Source organism: Anomalospiza imberbis, chromosome 10 (assembly GCF_031753505.1).
Source record: "Anomalospiza imberbis isolate Cuckoo-Finch-1a 21T00152 chromosome 10, ASM3175350v1, whole genome shotgun sequence".
NCBI classification, from domain to species: Eukaryota; Metazoa; Chordata; class Aves; order Passeriformes; family Viduidae; genus Anomalospiza; species Anomalospiza imberbis.
Window position 1 is genome coordinate 15,783,007 of NC_089690.1, and position 15,028 is coordinate 15,798,034.

The window sequence follows — 15,028 nt, forward strand, 5'->3', positions numbered from 1 at the left end:
CCTTATGCATTGATTTTTTTTACCCCTGACATTAAAATAAAAGCAGAAAGAATGCTAGTATAGACTCCCTGTGTACTACACTGTCCTTCCAGCACTGAAATAGAGCCTACAGGACAGAGATCAGTCAGGAAGCTTTACATTCATCTGGCCCCAGCTGAGATTACTTCAGAGCAGAGTTGTAAAACTCCTGTTCAGAAACCAGCCGGGACACTATGCCCTTTAATTCCAGATTCAGATGTAGCAAAGCACACAGAGCAATTCCATTCATCAACAACATGAATACCCTTAAACCCAACAAATTTGCCTACCTAAACAGTCTAGCTTACACTATTAAAACTTAAAGACATACATAACGTATCTCATGGCACTTCTTTTATCAATGCAATAAAGATATGAAAAAAGGCCTGGGTTTAGGTGTGCTGAATTTCTCTCTTCATGGGTTTGCAGGGGGAATTTTAAAATTATTTTCTTCAGTCTGCTGAATGTTAGGAAAATTATACAATTAGTTTCATCCATACCAAATGAGGGTTAGTGGAGATAAGAAGAAATGACATTGCTACATCCCAGAGGTACTCCTTGAGAATGAGCTAAATATAAAAGATCAAATTGTCTATTTACGTAAGTTTAAAACGTCAGCTTTTGCCAATGCTATGAAGGGAAGTCAAGAGCTCTCATCAAGAGACAGATTCTCTACAGGCATTGGCACATCACCAATTAGGGCTTCTACCTACCTCATATTTATAGCAGAGAAGTGCCACAACACAGATGCCTGGCATAAGCAAGGAGATTGTGTGATTCTCAAGATGTAGCTGATTTTCCAGCTTCCCATCAATTCAGTTTTTCCCTGTAATGGCATCTAGAGTGTTGTGCTCATGTAGATCTATTTTCATACCATTTCCCCCCCACTCTGTGATTGCTTGTCTCCTGTGCATGTTCAACCAATCTGTAAAGTTCTGAAAAGCACCAATTAGGTAGCGACACTGACACTCTAACACTGTGCCTGAGGACCTTTCCTGGAGTTCTCACCTTTACCTCTGAACTAATGATACATAAATATCATCACTTCAACCTTCATAGCTTAGGAAAATCAAAGCATCCTGAGGGCAAACGTAGGTATAAAGGAAAGCCGTTTATGTCTTCACTCAGTTGAACTCACATAATAAGACTGCGCCTCAGGCATTTTATCTGTCATTTTAATGTGTCAAGTGAATGGGTTATTGGCTTATTTCAGAGAGGGAACTGTCTCATTGGGAGAGGACATCTTGACTTATATGTGACCTGGCTTTCTCCCTGAGTAGCCAGACTTTGATTCAAATGCAAATATCTTCAGGGCACCTTTCAACATGATCAGTGTGTAAAAGCCATCAATAAAAGGAACCAAAAAATGAGTAAAAATAATAAATGTCAAGCATGTGAGATGTCCATTAGTTTCTTCCTGACCTAGATCCATAAAATAGAAAGCAAACAGCAGGTGCCTAGCAAATTGATCTTAAGGAGTGCTTAGAAAGATTAACCTTCCTGTGCTTAGTCATTTACATCACTCCACTGCATGTTCAGTCCATTGAACAGTTCCAGCTCTCTGTGCTTTTCACCTTTTTATTTATGGAAAAGAGCATCTAATTGCCCAAACTCTGCTCTATGGTTCTTATTACTCCAGCTTTGTTTGTCAAGATGCACGAAAATGAACAACTAAGCAGAACTTTAATCTACTGCAACACCTATGGAAATTTATGCAAAAGTTAGAACTAGTAGCAAAGACAATTTTTTAGGCAAATTCATACTAAAAATTTTTGAAAATGTATCTGTGGTGTGAGGAAAGTTTCAGGTGCAAACTGAAATCCTTGGCCTGTACCTTGTACGGAATATTCCAGACTTACCAGGAACACTGTGCAAACATTGTCTCTATTCCTTAAAAATGTAAAAGTATTAAATATTTTGCAGGGTTGAATGTGCCTAAAGAGGTACTGCATTGTCCAGTGTGAAGCCTTCACTCTCCTGTTTTAGTGAAAGGATTAAAGCTCTATCAGCTTTCAATCCCTAAGTAAATCTGCACAGGCAGAGTAGAGTGAGTCCCATCTTCTTGCTGAGCTATTTTAGCAGGCACAATTAGACATAGAAAGCCTTAACTGCAGTGTGTTTTCTCTGACAGAGATTGCTATGTGAAAGCAGGAATGGAACCAGAAGGCAAACTCCTTAGACTGGAGACAGAGTGGCAAGCTCTGGTCTTAGGGAGAGGAATTGGGGGGAAGGTCTTCTCCTCCACTTACAGTGCTACTGTGAACAGAATCTGACCACTCCTTTCCAGGGTACTTGTCAAATAACATAAGCAAGAAAGAGATAACCTAAATATCTTCTTGCTCTGCACTCTCCACTGCCAGATTTCTTCAGAAGAGACTTACTGTTGTGTGTCTGCACTCTATAACAAATACTAATTTGTGTACAAAAAGCTGTTAAATTGTATTCAGTCAGCTCTGACATTTGAAAACTCTCCTTTGGATCTCAGTATCAAAAATTAACTTTTTCTGTAACGTTTGTCTAACAAACTGAGACTTTTAAGTGGTCTTCTTTGTACAAAGAGGTCCAGGAAGGTTTGTATTATGCTTAAATGGGATTTCTTGTATTTTAGTTTCAGCTGTCTGCTTTTTGTCCTTTCTTCAGATATCTCTAAAAAGAGTTTGGCCCCATTGCTTTTACACCCTCATTAGACAGTTATACACATTGATAAGACACTCCTCACAAAGCTTCTCTTCTCCAGACTAAACAAGGCTTAGTTCTCTCAGCCTTTCCATGTTTGAGAGATGAACCAAGCCCTCACTCATCCTCACGGTCCTTCACGAGGTTTGCTTTTGTAGGTCAGTGTCTCTTAGACTGGAAGACCCAGAACTGAACCTAGATTTCCAGATGTGTCTCAGCACTGCTGAGTGGAAGGGCAAGGATCACCTCTTAACTGTGGAAATGCTCTTCCTGATGCAGCCCAGCAGACTGTTATCCCTTGCTACCATAAGGGCATATTGCTGGCTCGTGGTCAACCTGGTGTTCATCTACACCCTCAGAAACCTTCTGAGGTCTCCTTCCAGCCAGCTAGCCACTGATGCCCTGTACATAATACAGGCATGTAAACAGATACAGGGAAACAGCCCTCAACCCATGCCTTTTCAAGGATGTTAATTAACTGGACAAGAAGCAAAGAAGCAGGCGCAGATTTAATCCCAGGATTACAGCAAATGCCTCCTGGTAACATAAAGAGGTTATCACAAAAAAAAAAAAAAAAAAAAAAAAAAAAAAAAAAAGAAAAAAAACACCAAAAAAAAAAGAGTAATCAGTTGCCACAACAATGCAACAATGAACAGAGCTTGCTCTGGAAGGAAATACTAGATACAAAAGGGTGATGCAGGAAGCATCATCACCAAAAGCAGTGCCTGGGATACAAACAAAGCAAACCCAGAAATTAGATACAAACTTTAAGCTACTGAGACAAAGAAAAGGATTTCTTTCATCTGTTGTTGGAGGCACAGACACCATGTCCTTGAAGATAAAAGGTACAGCAACCTTGTCACAGCTACTTTCTTCAATGCATTGCATGCCCTGATCCAGTCTGATCATGTACATTTTATGTATATTAGTCTGTGCTTAGACCCTATTTTTAGGTTGGATGTACCAGTTTCCTTACAGTGCTGTAGTTCATCCAGGGATAGTTTGTTCCAAGGACTGTTCTGTATACAGAGTATGCAAAAGATGTTCTGTCACATTGAACACCATTTGCTCTACATACTAGTCCATCAGCATCCCAGCAAGTCCTGCACCATCTAACACTCCTTACCCTCCTACAGGCTGTGCTCCAGCCCCTTTGGGTCGCAAGCCCTTCTGCACAAGTTCTGAGGCCACACTGAACAGGAAGGCAAAGACCTCTCTCTCCTGGCAGGGACCAAGCAGGTTCCTGTAATGCAGAGTGTCCAGCCAACACACAGCATAAGCACATCTGCATGCCATTAGCAGAAAATAAAAACGACTATGTGTGTGTGAAACCTACCTAGCAGAGGCAGAGAGGCTGAAGACAGTGATGAGAAGAGTAAGGACACAGCCCTGCCCTTTACCAGTGCACGCTACAAGAGAGCACATTTCAACACTCAACACTGCAGCTGCTGACTCCACTTCACTGGAAGTGGAGATATATTTAAGATGTATTTACACTTCACTGGCTACCATCACAAGCTCTGCAAGAAAATCAAGAGACGTTAATTAAAAAGACACGTGGGTCTAATAAACACCTTAGAGACAGTTCCTTTGAGGGGGAAGGGAAAGAGACACCAGACTTCTCCCTAGAATGCTGGTGGAACAAATGTCAAGTGTAAATACATCTTAAATACATTTAAAATACGTTTTAAAATAACTGTACTGAGATCTCTCTCTAAAGATCTTTTAAAAGAGCACTTTTTTTCTAACTTGGTCCACAAAATCTAAAAGGCAAACAAGACATGGATGCAAACACATTATTCCAACACTGGCATGAGCACTGTAGCTCTCCTTCACTATTTGTTTCCTACATTATACTGTGTAGAATTCTCACACATGGTCAGCTTTTGGGAATCTCTGCCACCACTGGAGTTAAGAGGTCACACACATGACTTAGGAGCACAGTAGCTGTGCTTCAGTAAGGCCATGCAATTAGCATCCTAAAAGTAAGTAGTTCCTATAGTTCCTATACATGATTTATTAATAAAGATGAATAAGATTCATAAAGATAATAAGATTCATAACTCTCTTTTTGCTTTGTTGCAGGTAGAAATTGATAACTTTGAATAACTATGAAATTGAGGAGGTAAACTTTGCAAGGTGCACCTGAAGGGAATGCATGGCAGACTCACAGAATGCTCAATGAAACTTCCAATTATAAAGCAATGAATGAAAAATTCATGTAAATGTATATCGCCAAGGGCATTACAAATCTAAACATTACGATTAAGATCAAAGTTTATTTCCCTGGGAGAGTATTCATTGACGCAATCAAGAAATTTTTGCATAAATCCCATTAACTTTCTATAGCAAAACCAAAACACCCAAATATAACTTCCTAACCAAATTATGATCTTGGCTCTTGAACAAATAAGCATTATCACTTAAAAAGAATGACAGGTTTATGGCTGAAAAATAATGCTCAGGAAGCTGTATAAAGAAGCATCATTTTAAGCAGCCATCTCTCTTTATTTGAACCAAATGAATATTTTAAACGATCTTTCTTACAATACATTGATCAAACTTTCCCTCTGAACACAGCAAGAAAAAATTTTCTAAAAGTCAATATTCTTCTGACAGTATATCTGGGAGGCAGATCCTTCAACATCACAACCTGTCCTTCATCTGTGTAAAAGTCTGACTGACTCGTGGTAGCTGAATAGCATTGTCTCATCTAGTATTACTGAAACAAGTTTTTTTCAATAAAAGGATGGCATTTCTGCAATACTGAACTCTGTATTCCAAAGTTCATTTCTTACTGTTAAAGCAGAGGTTTAGTTCATATGCCTGAACTGATATTTGACAGCTGAGACTGGTGGGAGTTGGCATCAGTCCTTTGGTATGCAGTTAATGGCTGTGAACAAGAAACTGCAGCTGACAAAGTCTATATATGAAACCTTACTGTTTGTTCCAGTCCTGTCAATACAATGCAGATGATGACAATCAAGAAATGGTTTCCTAAAATGCCTATATAATTTTTGTGGAAAAAATCCACCAACTTTTAAGGAAACTCCTCTAAGAGTTGAAAACCGCTGGAAGCTTTCCACACCTGATTCCTCCTCCTGTCAGATAAAGAAAAGAGGTTTGCTTTTACTGAAAAAGGTGATGACTATTTTTTTATCTGTTACTTGCATTAGCACACTACTTCAAATACCTCTTCGACAGATTACTTATGGCCTTGAGCATGCCTTGAACCCTTTGCAAAACTGATTTTACACAACAAAATATCTACAGAATACATAGAAATGGCTCAGTTACACACACACATGCAGAGATATCTGACTGAACTAAACCATGTCTTGGGATGGGAGAACATCAGAAATGGTTCCATGCTCTTTACTGGTACACCCAACACTTTCCCCAGTTACTCTGCCAGAAGTCAGAGCCTGGGAGCAGAAGAACATCAATTTCATACTGTAAAAGTTAAAACCAAAAATTTTGTCAGTGACACTTTACTTCCCATCATGGCAATTCTGCAAACTGCTTTCAAATTAAAGCAATCATGCGTGTTCATTAGTCAGATTGTAATGAGCAAAATACAATTTCCTCTAGTAATACTGCATTCTGCCTTCACCAGGGGAGAGTTAACAAGAAAAAAAAGAAAACACATCCTTACTGTAAGGAAATACTGAAATAACTTAAACATTATATTGCAGAAGAGGCTGGAGAGGTTTAAATAGGCAAGATCATTAGGTAATATTCACCTCCAGGATTTTGAAGGATTTATGGAGATTTTAAAAACTTGCTTTCATTTCCACATGAACTTCAAAGTACATGAAATATTAGCCTTTAAAAATAAATTAAAAAGAAACCCCAAACCCAACAACTAAAAAAAAAAAAAAAAACACAAAAAACAAACCAAAACCAAACCAAAAAAACCTGAAAGAAGAAGCAGCTTACTGGGAAAATATCCACTCGTGAAAATATCTCAGCCCTTGCAAAAGGTCATTTTCATGGGTGAGAATGAGAACATCAGCTGCTTCAGTTCTGTCTTCAAAGGCTATTTGGAAAGACTTTCATGTATCTCTGATTAGCAAAGGTGGAATACAGCATCTGAAGAACCAGCAGGGATTTCTAGCTGGCTATTTCTTTAGAGGCTTTTAAAAATCAGAGCAGAAATTCAACTTGCTGTTTCATTTCTAGTATTTTGGACAGAGATTGAAATAGTCTGACACCAACAAACTAAGAGAAGTTAAGCATTATTGTAGCATGCTCAAATCAGTTTGGGATATTTACTTTCAAAAAATGTCCCAGGCACAAAGACAAAACACAACTAGGTGCTCATGCACATAGACTTTAAAAGCTGCAGGGAGTGAAAGTAGGATGCACAATACAAGAAATGCCAGAGGCTGGCATTCTTTGAACTGAATTTGCCTCACTGCACTCTGCTCAATGCTCCCACAGCAACAGCAGCTCTCAGGATGATCAGCCCTAACTGTAGGAGAAAAGGACCAGAAAGAGGAGAGAGAGAAACAAAAACAGTGAACTTTCCTGTTTTCGTGTTCAACTGCTTCTTTTCTGGGCAGTTCAGCAAGTAAGTTTCTGGATAGCAGATTTCAAGTCAGAATCAAGTCCTTCTATTGAGTTCAGTTAGACTTGATAAGAACCTATCGATATGACCCAACCTCTTTAACAGAACTGAAAGAAAAAATCTGGAACAGAAAACAAGCAGCTTTCTTGGTGAAATGAAATTATAAAAGTAGATGTGTTGCATTTCTTCTCAAGATACATCTGGACAGAACAATTATCATGTCCCAGATGTATTATCTTGATAGATAAAAAACTCACTAGGGCTTTTTCCTGTCTCTCAAAATTGGATTTGCTGCTTGGATTAGAACTCAGCAAAGTTATGATTTTCACATCTTAAGTTACCATTCAATATAAAAACCTATTGAAAACTGTCTAGACAGTGATACCTGTAATATTAGTTCTTAGAGTAGCTGAATTCTGAGTTACAAGCCTCAAAAGTGCTGAAAGAAGAGTACAGAATTGTTTCTAGTGAGAAATTTTGGGCCCACGAGCACCAGACTTGAATAAACAGGAGTTCAGCAGAGGGCAAGCTGAGATGTTCAGGGCTGGAACATCTTCCCTATGAGGAGAAGCTGAAGGAACCTGGCTTGTCAAAGCTGGAGAAGACAAGGCTTTAAGCAGGACTTAAGAGCATCCTTCCACACAACCTTATCAACAACACACAAGCAGGCCCTTCACAACAGTGCATGATGAAAGCATGAAGCAGCCATAAATTGAAATAAGAGCATTTTGGACTAAATATAATGAGAGGGGAAAGCCCAAGGGCAATTAAACAGTGGAACAGTTTGCCAAGGAAGGCTGTGTGGTCTCCAAGCTTGCAGGTCTTCGTGACCAGACTGAATAAATCCATGAGTATCGGATCTGATCTTGTAGCTGTCTCAGCAGGAGATTGGATAGGAGATCTCCAAAGGTCCCTTTCAACCTGAATTACCTAAAAATCCTATTATGGCAGGCTCATATGTCAAAATTAATAGTATTTTGCAAAAAATTAAAAAAAAATTAAAAGATACATCATTACTTAAGCTGCAGTACATATAACAAATTAAATTCTATGTAACAGGGCAGAACTGAAAAAAAAATACAACCTTCTAGAAAGATTAGAAGAAGGTTTAATTTAGATGCTAATTCCACCAACTAGTATGTTTATTTTCAAGAGCAGGGCTGTTCCCTCAGCTTATTAGTAGCATATTTGCATGAAAATATGATCTATGCTTCTTCACCACTCACTCATCTGCTCTTCCTGATTATGTCTCATTTGAAGCCACAGTCTGCAAATAATTGTTATGCTACAGAGAGATGATGTTGAGTTCAAGTAGAGAAAAGTTACAGGAGGAGAGAGTATACTTAGAAATAAATATTATTTCTTCCCCTGAACATCTGTTTGTCCATAAAAACTTGAAACGAAAGAGTAAAAAAAAATACAACTAAAAAAAAAAAAAAAAAAAATCCTGGAGTCAAATAAGAACCTTTCCATAAGGCAAAAGCACCTGAACCAATCATCATCCAAAAGTGAATTATCAGAAAGATGGAAAAACACTTTTTACGAAGGCCTGTAGTGACAAGGAACAAGGATTTTAAACTAGAAGAAGAAAGATTTAGTTCGGATATAAGGAAGAAATGTTTTCACAGTGAGGGTGGTGAGACATTAGGACAGGTTACACAGAGAAAACACGGATGCCTCATCATTGGAAGTGTTCAAAGTCAAGTTAGAAAGGGCTCTGAGGAACCTGAAAAGTTATAGATGTCCCTGATCATGGCATGGGGATTCAACAAGATGATATTTAAAGGTCTCTTTCAGCTAAAACAAATTTAGGATCCAGTTAAGAGATGGGATTAGATTAAATTTTGCCTCCCCACAGAGAAATATCTTTGCAAATACATTTGAATTGTGTCCATTGACATAGGTTTGCCCAAAGCAAATACTTGCTAAAATGTTTGCTCGTATAAAAGAAAATTCTACGCTCAAGGGAAAAAATATTCCTTCTTGGGAAGTACAGACCAATACTACATTGAACTATGTAATTTGAATAGGAGCAAAATAGCTCTGATCCCTTCAAATCAGCAGGTAGAAATTAGGACTACTGAGAAAAACAGTCCCTCCTGATCTGCAAAACTTTTCAGAGCACTCAGAAAGTCTTAGGGTAAGCTTGGCTACCAGTTTTACAAAAAATATTTTCCCTTTTCTCACTGATCTCTTTATTACACACCATAAATACACTAAGAGTATAAAAAAGTGAAAGATGAAAATTTCTTGAATATTATGAAATACAATGCTTTTTCTGTTCCACATATGATGTCTTCATGAACAGTCATAAATTTCTTTGAGAATCAGAGACATTTTTTCAATTGGTTTTTCACTTACTCATTTTTCATAGAAGTAAATTCCTCTGGAAATATTTTTTAGTATTTTTTGGTGTAAAAAAAAGTTGGGAATTTGCATAACAAATAAAAAAATATTTGCAATTGAAGCATATCACCACCACTACTTTCTAGTAATAACATAAATCCTAAAAGCTTTCAGAAGTTTCTAATCTAGAAATAAAATTTATATCAGCAGTATGAAAAAGGCAATGTCTTTATTGTCTTTCAGAACTACATCTTCTAGTCTTACAGCATATCCTTCTTTCCAGTTTGCCAAGCAAGCTGACCTAGATTTTGAAACAAACAGGATCTAAAAATAGCCTATTTGCTAAAATAAGTGTTGCACAGAGACCTCTGCAGTCAGCAATACTCTAAATCTCATAAGAAGGACATTCTGCTGTAAAAATATGGCATTTTTGTGCCAAACTTCAGCTTAATGCATTTCATTTATGAAAAAGTGTTCTCTTTATTTCAATGTGAATAAAGTGAATAAGGTTCTAAAATACAGCAATACGATTTTGACATTTGTATTAAAGACTTACCAGAATATATAGAATGAAATTCTTGTCTCCACTGATATTCACAGAAATGTTGCCATCACCATTGAAAGAGCAAAGTTTCCATTCAAAAAATTAATTCCCACTGGCAGATTCTAGAAGCTGACCCCTTAAAGCCAGAAGCAACCTTCAGGTCCTATCTTTTCAGAAGCAGAATTTAATTTCTTCAATCCCTTTTTTACTAACCACTATCTTGAAAACTTCTAAGTACGATTAATTTGTTTTTTTCCTTTGCTTTATCTTCAGCTTTGACTCATGGGCATAGTAGAAGCCAGGACTTACCTCAAACTTCCTCACACTGAAGTCAACAAAGCCCCTTCAGTTGGTTCTGTGTGATGGTATTTTCAGAGCAATCACAGGCGGTGTGCTTTGAAGAATCAACAACTCAGAGAAAAACACAGGAGAGGTGATTCTGTTTTCTCAAAAGACTTAACTTCATTTGCAAACCTTATTGTTTCTTGATCAGAAAACCCTACTCACAGTAGGGCTTGACATGACAAAATATTTAAAAGTTCACATCCCACACTACCCACTCAAATAGTGGGCAACTCTAGCCTAGAGCTGAGCTACAGAACTTTGTTAGGTCTGTTTCTTTTCCAATGTAGAAGAATGGTTTTGTTTGGTGCCGTAGGCAGAATTTATTATTCCACCCCCCACTGGCCACCAAACTCTTTATTTTCCAGTGACTTGGAAGCCCATTCAAAAAATAAAACTAACTGCACAAGAACTTCTGTTTGTTCAAATCAATGTGGCTCCACTGAATTTATTGAAGGATCAACAAGACAGCCCAAAAGAAATTTTGTCCTGGCTGCTTTAGATGTTGCATTTAGCTGGGTATTAATGTGATTATGGTTGATACTTGTTCTTGCTGTCTCTCAGAATCAGTTTCCTGCTGTGAGAAATATCTGATGCACACTGGTTGTTGTAAATGAAAGTGCCTATGGTAATGATAGGTGAAATGAAGCCAATATCAGAGGCTGTCTGCTGATTCAACCAGAGAACATATGAACCCTGTTGCCAGATTGGCCTCATCTTTTTTTTTTTTTTTTTTTTTGATAACTACAGTGTCTGCTACATTCAGAGTGAACAAAAAAATCACACAACATGGCAACAGTGTTTACATCCTCCTGGCTGTATAAAATTAATTTTTCCCCATATTAAGACAAAGCCTTTACACAGGGACTTCAGCTGAGCCAGCTGTGTGGCCAGTTCTAGCTGGGGCAGGATCAGCAGGATTTAGCCCAATATTGTTTCTAACAGATGCACGGGACACCAATGCAGTGGGCTGAGCCACATCATGCAAGAAAGTTGATCAATGTCAGGTCTTTGACCACCACCACAATTTCAATTGTAATGTCTAATAGCTGAGTGATTTCATGCTAATCTAGAAGTGATTTAAAACAGGAACTTCTTTCTTCCAACTTATACTACCCTTCAGGAAAAAGAGTGGCCCAGACTGTAGCCTGGGCAAATCAATGCCAAATTCAAATTATTTCATACTAGCTGGAGCTTTGACCCAAGAGCTAAATTTCACTTTCAGAAATTTTAGATTAAAATGTCATACAAAAAACCACAGAGTATTCTGTTGGTGCAGTGAAAGAATAATAGCTCTGTGTATGCATTACTCCATGCACACACTCATGCATGCATACAGACACTCTAAGCACAAACAGATGCCAGGCTGGGATCAGGGTGGGAGCCCAAATAGGCTGACAGATGCCTGCAAACTGTAGGAAACTTCCCTCACCAGCACAGAAAAACACAGGAGAAAAACACTGTCACAGTAAGATAAAAAAACCCAACCAAACAACAAAAAACCTCCCCCCTCAAAAAACCCCACACAGAATAACTCCGTGTTTCACAGTCAATCTTTCTAATGTCAACCTTCCTAATGTGAAAGCCCTCCCTTTCCCAAGAGCACAGACATCCAGTTCTTTGCAACCCTTTCTGATTTTCCCAGGTGGAATTACAGACTGCTGCATGTTCAGATATGTGTGGATTAGCAATGATGCCAGGGATCTTGCCATCATCAACTCAGCTGCCTGGGAAGTTTGTAAGCCTTGCATAGAGGATATTCCAGGGCCTGATGAAAGGTTGAGCCTTAACTGGGTGCTGAGATCATATTCGGCAGTTTTGGGGATGAACTTTTCTTAAATATTCACCCTAGGCACTAGTTCCTCCTATTTTTTCAGATTTCCCATATATATTTCAAGTCCTGAGTGGAATTATTATGAACAGAACAGTGAATGGTAGCTAGAGATAACAAATGGCTGAAGCCAACCCAGGAAATCTGGGGGTACCCAGAGGGGTAGGAGGAGGAGAACAGTGTTGGGGGGGAATAGGGTCAGTAGAGGACCAAAGTTCCAACAAGAATGAGGAATAAAGGCAAAAAAGGAAGCAGAGATTTTTACTTGTGGAGAGGGGCCTCTTGGATACTTTTTGTGCCCCAGGCAATGGGACAATTGCTAGGGACCCAAGGGTCTGAGTCTAACCACTCAGTAGAAGGATTTCAATGGGTATCAGATCAGATGCTAACAGCAGGTAGAAATTCAGATTTCACTTATTTTAAGCATAAGTTAGATTTTAAATAAAGTGTGCCCTGGGAGATAACAATTCCACATTCCATTTAGAGACACAATTGCATCAGCTGATAGTTTCAGAAAGCAGTATCTATTCTTTTTGCCAGTGTCTTCCCTGACAATCTATCATTTTAACCAATGCAATTAGGATGACAGAAGATTGAGTATTTTCGAGGTTTAGTTTCAAAACGGCTTCTAAGTAGGTCATGTGAATTACAGTGTCTGCCAAAAGGTCAAGTTAGTGTGATTTAATCAAATGTGGCCAGTGGGGACAGTTTGCAGAAGTCACATACAAACACTTCACCACATGTCAGCACATCAATATGCTCATTCTAAAACATGCATCCTTTTTTGAGCTCATGAAAAGAAACCCTCAAGAAAATAATGTGAATTTTAAAAGAATAAAAGACTGCCTGCTACATGGTATTATTGGTCAAATAATAAAACACCTAAATCAATCCCATACATCTACAAAAGCAAGCTAATCCTGACAAATGGCTAGAACGAACAAATGAAGCAGCATTATAATAGATGTTATCAGAGTTGACACATAGTTGTTTAAAGAATCTGTTTTCCTTTATTATAATATAAATACTAACAGTTCCTCATTATTTATATAAAAATCTGAGAGATAAAACAATTAAGATTCAATATATACAAAGAATATCATATATCATATTTCTGCATATTTTTCCCTCATGGACAGCAAAATTAATGCTTTGCAAATATGCTAATTTAAAAGAATCATTTACGTGACTGTGTTTCACAAATTATACTTTAAATTATTTACAGTATGAACTGCTGTGCTCATTTATTTTCTGTAGGGAAAATTATCTAAGCACCATCAATATGCAATATGCTTTTTAGTCACATGCAAGTTTTTCTTACCATAATTAATTTGGCATTACAATTAAAATGAACACGTAGCTGCGCGTGCCAGCTCCTTAACTACTATCAAATTAGCTACTTATCCAAAATAAGCAAAACTGCTGATCCTGGCATTACAAGTAAGCAAATTTTAAACTCACCCTCCTGATGGCAATAACTGCCACACTGTCTCATTTATATTCTTTAGATAAAAAACAAAACCAAAAAAAAACAATCAACTCCCAAATAAACCCCCCCTACTTTCAAGAAACCAACATAAAGTCATGTCCTGGAGTTCACATACAAAGCTCTTTTTTCACCACAGTTAAGTTTAAAGAGAAGGAAGGCTGCCACATAACCTGCCAAAAGCAATGCATTTCTTCCTCCTTCACCACGTGGATTTGCTGCTGATATTCCAAAACCAATAGCTAAAACCTTAAAATGAAGGACCTTGCCATCAAGTGTAATCTAAGCAAAGAACTAATGAATATGCTGCAGATGGTAACCACAACATGCATCAATAAGTAGGAAGTGCAGAAAATCAGTGGATTATGATCCAGGATGTCTCACCATGACAAACTCATGTTGAGATGCCACAAGAATATTCCACTGCAGAAAGGCTGTTTTCTCTTAAGCAGGGCCAAGCACTATATTTTTCATGGAAGTTAATATACTTCAGTTCTAGGACTTTGACTTTAAATCAAGTGCCATCTCTGCATGTTTACTATGTTCCCTCTGTCCTGAAACTCGTGGCAACATGCCCCTGTGTTGAGGTCAATACAGTCACACCACCATTGACTTCAAAATATGTGTGATTAAATCCCTCAGGCTTTTTTCATAATACATTCCTTACACCAGTGAAAGGATCGATGTGGGGAACACTAATTTAACAGCTCTCAGTACAGCCAGTGCTTTTTTTTTTTTTTTAGTAATTAAGGATCTCAGCATCCAATTCATTGCTGGTGGAAGGGCAATTGCTCTGAAAACTATGTACACAATTTCTGCATCCAATTTCATGTATTTCACCATCACGCATTTAAATTTAAATTTTCCTACCAGCAGCTAGAGGACGTGTTATATATATATATATATATACAAATAGGTGAAATTGTAATTCATATTACATCTGGCAGAAAAACTAGATTTTTGAGGGTTTTCTGGCCTTGATATCAGCATGAGTTGGCAACTGAAAAAACACATTTAAAATCTTCTTTTTATTCATTAACTGTTTTGATTCAGAAATTCTGCAAAAGATCTGACATCTAATTATCATATTTAAACAATAAATTCAATGTAGATATAATGAAGATATATATTTTATTCAACGCAGTAAAAACAGACTCAAAAACACATTAAAAACAAAGAGCAACAAACAAGTCTCCTAATGAGTCTCACCCCATT